At 50.0% G+C, this 5,346-nt stretch overlaps 1 pseudogene; it reads right to left on the bottom strand.

Annotated features, from left to right (window-relative positions):
• Positions 1-721: 721 nt before the first annotated feature.
• Positions 722-3,910, bottom strand: LOC109745832 (UDP-glycosyltransferase 75C1-like; annotated as a pseudogene).
• Positions 3,911-5,346: the final 1,436 nt, after the last annotated feature.

The raw sequence follows: 5,346 nt of genomic DNA, 5'->3' as shown, positions 1-5,346 counted from the left end.
GTCGTTTTTTTTTTTTGTTAAAATCACTTACAAAAAGACAAAAAAAATCCAGGAAGATAAAATAAAACAGGAAAAAGCCAGGCCATCAAACATCCATGTCCACGCATAAAAATAAAGAAGCAGGAATAGAGCAGGCCAGACGCACCCTAAAACATCCCGCTAGCAAATAAACAGGAAGAAAAGTGATTGGACATGAGAGAGAGAAAAAAGAAACTAGCAATTCTTGGTCGCTTTTAAGACATGGAGTTGCATTCTGGGTCAAAACTTGAGTTGAGGCCTGACTGCTAGCGAATCGACTAAGACTTGACTAATTTTTGGTCGACTGAGAATAGCAAATCCACATAAAATAGATACTTTTTGAATTAGATATTTTCATCTATACTTCTTTTAGTCTGACATACTTAACACAAAGCCAAACCTAAAAAAAACTAGAGAGAGAAAGATATGAATGCTTATTTTATAAAAAATCCGTGCACCCACACACATCTTAAAAAAGAAAATTCTGGTTCTCAAAAAACAAGACATGGATGCTGCACTAGAAAAACTACATCCAAAAACTATACAATCGGGATATATAATCTTTTTTTCCCCAATACGCCAAGTTGGCGTATCATTGCATTGATAGGTAGAAAGAGTACAGGTTTAGAGGACTCCTAGCTCGTACACAACTAGGCGCGCCAGGGATCCTCGTGAGCAGAAGAAGCAGGATGCTCAGCCCGACTATAGAGGGACATATAATCTATCAACAATAGCCACACATACGCCACGCGGATTCTGGAAAAAAAGGAAGAAATACTCACAAAAAGATGCTACTACAGTATACAATTCTTTTCCTTTTCCTTAGGGAAGTATACAGTTCTTTTTCTAGTCTTTTTTTAGGGGTAGTTCTTTTTCTAGTCAGGGATTGCTCTTACACTTTGTAAATTTTACGGGCCAAAAAGAAAAAGACATACCACCTAAAGCCTGACACTCCCCAGCCCAGCCCACCGCCCACAGCCCACAGAAAAGCAAGACACGAAAGCAGCCCAACCCAGTTCGTCCATCTACACCGCCCAATTTTTACAATTAAACGCAGGTTGCGCACACTAAAAGCAGGAGTAGATCTGACGGTCGACGAGATTTTTAGCAGCACCGATGAAATAAACCCACTTCTCGTGAAGTGGAACCATAACATTTCATGCCCCTTGTCGTGAAACCAAACACATCCTTATTTCATCACGAAGCTCAAACAAAGTCTCATGTAATAACCTGAGCTATTTCACCAACCAACCAACAGATAAAACATACTGCTCCTACCAAATATGGCTATGCCTATCCAGTTAGGCGCACAACTCTAATCTACACCGCACATCGTCATACACATCACATCACCCAGTGCACATGCCGTCAAATCTGCATGTCTACTCTCTCTCTCTCTCTCTCTCTCTCTCTCTCTCTCTCTCTCCTCTTCCAAACAACTCCATCCCTTTTATTCAACTTTTTCTAACTTAAATCATTTACACAAATATTCCGATTATATATATATATATTTTTTTTTAAAATCATGGTGCAAAGACCTTTAGAATAAGACCAATATCGGATATATTTCAACTATTTTGATTTTTTTTTATTAGTGAAATCTGTTATTGAAACGAGTCAAATGAGTGAAATATGTTACTGAAATGAGTGAAATCAATTATTAAAATTAGTGAATCAATTTTTGAAATGAGTGAAATCTATTATTGGAACGAGTGAAATGAGTGAAATATGTGATTGGAACGAGTGAAATCAGTTACTGAAACTAGTGAAATGAGTAAAATGAGTGAAATGTGTCATTGAAATGACTGAAAACTGTTATTGAAACAAGTGAAATGAGTGAAATATGTTAATGAAACGATGAAATATGTTACTGAAAAATTTAAACTAGTCAAAATATATCCAAGATGATCTTGTTATAAAGGTCCTTTTGTTAGGAGTTCAAATATATAAAAAATCTGAAATTGAAATATTGATTTAAAAGGTATGCATGATTTAAGATAGAAAAGGTGAAATAAAAGGGATGGATTTGTTTGGGCCAGAGAAGAGAGAAGGGAGAGAGTGGACATGCAGATGTGACAGCATGTGTACCGGCTAATGTGACATGCATGGATGTATGGTAGAGATTTGGGTTGTGCGCGCAATGCGTTAGACAAAATCCGGGTCCCAGCCAGTGTTATACGGACACACCACTATCGACGGCCTCGACGAATGCCCTTAGATTACGATCCGACGAGCCACCTTTCCCGAGAGCCTCAGCGACCACCCGCTTCCACTCCGACGCCGCGCGCCGCGCATCCCCCGTTCCGGCCTCACCCTCCTGCATCACCACCTCTACACGCCGCCTCACCTCGGCCGCGCGCAGCACGCCGTCGCTGCCCACCTCCGCGCGCGCTCCCACGCGCCACTCGCACTCGACGAGCCATGCGTTCATCCGCTGGTCCGACATATGGGGCACGCACACCATCGGCACGCCGCTCGCCACGCTCTCCGTTCCACCCGCAGTGCGTCACGAAGCAGCCCACCGCGGCGTGCGAGAGCACCCGCACCTGGTCGCACCACTCCACCACAATGCCGTTCCTGAGCCCGAGCCGCGCCTCCGTCTCCGGCTCCAACGTCGCCTCGCCATCCGCGAGCTCCGCCTTGACGTCCTTCCGGACGACGCAGAGGTACGGCTTCCCGCTCTCCTCGAGGCCAAGGAGGAGCTCGTCGAGCTGCTCCCTCTCCATCCCCGCCCAGCTCCCGAACGCGACTTACACCACGGAATCGGCCGGCTTGGCGTCGAGCCACTCCATGTACTTGACGTCGTCCTGCTCGAAGAGGCCGGCCTCGTCGCCGGAAGGGGCCACTGGGCCGATCGGCAGCGCGTCGTACGTTCCCACGGCGGTGAGCGCGCCCTCCTCGAGTTCCTGGCACGTGTTGACGAGCACGTTTGCTCTGGGGGTTTCCCTGTCGAGCGTGTCGAACAGGTCGCGGACGGTAGTGTAGATGCTGTGGTAGAACTCGGAGGGGTCGGTGGACTCCGTGATCATGGACGGGAGGTCCCGCACGGGCAGCGGAGGGAGGCCCGGGAGCCGCACGACGGAAGACGGGTCGTGGCGGTTGTCGGTCACGACGCCGGCGTGGCCGTGGAAGAAATGGTAGTAGACGAACAACACGGCAGCCGGCTGGATCCAGTAGAGCGCGGACGGCACGCCTTTCTCGCGCGCGACGTCCGCGGCCCACGGGAGGAGCATCGTGTAGACGACGCGGGTCACGGGGCGGCCGCGCGCGGAGAGCGCGTCCACCAGCTCCCCGGCGCTGCGCGCGCCCGCGGAGTGGAAGGACGCCATGTAGTCGGTGCACGCCGCGGGGTCGGTGGTCCTGTCGTACCCGTTGTCGAAGCCGTCCGAGAACGGGAGGAACTCGAGGCGGCCGTCGCCGCCGTCGGGCGCGTCTGCCTCCGCCGGGAACATGCGGCGGTGCGCGGTCGCGGTGGTGGAGAACGTGACGAGCGCGCCGGGCGAGGCGGAGCGCCGGGCGAGGCGGAGCGCCGGCGCGATGTGTCCCTGGAGCGGGTACGTGAGCAAGAGGAAGTGCGGCTGCGGAGACATGCTTGTCCTCCTTTCCTGAGGCTGACTCGCGTCGCTTTCGCGTAGCTCGAGAGAGCGTCACTCGATCTGCAGCGACGGCTGGCAAGCTTTCCGATTTGAGTGGTATACTAGCGCGAGAGACCTTGGGTTTTATGGCTCTCACGCGGCCCGCGATGCCCTCGCGAGGAAGCTGGTGCATCCATGACGCTGTCGGGAACTAATTGCGTGCGGCCGGCGCACCCATGTGGTCTGGGAGAGGAGGGCTCCATAGCTCCATGTGTCAAGCGAACGCCATGCACATGCCAGTCATGCGCAGCATTGTGTTGTATTGATCGCTCTGTGATTTGCCATTGACTTAGTAGATCTGTGATATTGATCGCTCTGTGATCTACTCTCCCTCTTCTGGCTCACAGAGCGATCAACGGTTCCCTCTCCCTGATCGTTGTGGATATAAGCAGAAATCAATGGTCTTCCGGACACAGCGATCAACGCACGTGCTCCCTCTTCTGGTTCTTTGTTTTTGTTTTGAGAATTCCCTCTTCTTGTTGCTCCCTCCGTTCCTTTTTAGTCTGTATATAAAATTTGGTCAAAGTCAAACTTTATAAAGTTTGACAAACTTTGTAGGAAAAAATATCAACATCTATAGTACTAAAGCTATATGGTATGAAAATTAATTTCATGATACATCTAACATTATTGATTTCATATTATGAATCTCGATATATTTTTCTATAAACTTAGTCAAAGTAAACAATGTTTGACTTTGATCAAACCTTATATGCAGACTAAAAAGAAGCGGAGGGAGTACGAGGCCGATCAACCGGGACTCGGACGCTGTCAGCGGAGGGCTCGAGGACAGCGAGAGCAGCACTACAACCAAGATCCCCGCGCGTCCCTCGTGTCGACCGCCGCAGTCTCGGAGCGGCCCGGCCTGGCCTCTCCGACTGGTCTTCTGCTAGCGGTCAGCACCGGCGCCCGGTTTGGTTTGGCACTAACAGCGTCTCCAACGATTAACATTCAAACTGCTCGCATACATGCGGTACACTGCAATCATCCAATGCGGTGCCTCATCGGTCCATGGTTTGGACGTCCGTTTTCACAAACTGATAGCATACGAGGGGCTTTGCGAGCTTCCGGACCGTTGACATGCACATATCCGATAGCCCAGCTTCACCCAAAAGCTTCTCCCGTGCGAAACGGTTGCCGCACATTGATGTTGTTCAAGAGCGCCTACGTCGCATTCATGCCAGCCTGGAAGGGGCGCGGCCTCTCACTCGTGACGGCATTGAACAAGCACGCCAGCCGAGAGTGCCACACGTGCCGCGTCCTGGTCGCCACGTCTGTTTATTGCCGGAGCGACGTGAGTGGACGGGACGAGATGGGACGGATAAAAGCTACATCGGGCCCACTTGGAAGCTACCACGTCAGCAACTCCTGGACCCATTTGTCGGAATCTTTGACTGGTCAAACCCACGAAAAGATTACTACTGACAAATTATCGTCATAAAAAACGATCTTAGGTGACAGATTGGCATATCATAGATGACAGTCTGGGCCGTCATCGAAAATGGCCGTCAGTGCCAAATTTGAGTTCATCACCGAAGACACGGTCTGGTGAGACAGAAAAAGTGATACCATCGAGATTTATTTGTTGTGACGGCGCTTCAGTGACGGTGGGGGTGATGGCCGAAAAGGCGTCACCTGGACATATTTATGATGAAAAATGTTTCTACGTGACACAAGTGAAACGTCGTAGAGT

This window comes from Aegilops tauschii, chromosome 7 (assembly GCF_002575655.3).
Source record: "Aegilops tauschii subsp. strangulata cultivar AL8/78 chromosome 7, Aet v6.0, whole genome shotgun sequence".
In the NCBI taxonomy this organism is placed as follows: domain Eukaryota; kingdom Viridiplantae; phylum Streptophyta; class Magnoliopsida; order Poales; family Poaceae; genus Aegilops; species Aegilops tauschii.
The sequence above is the reverse complement of the archived record's forward strand: the minus strand, read 5'-3'. Positions and strand labels throughout refer to the sequence as shown.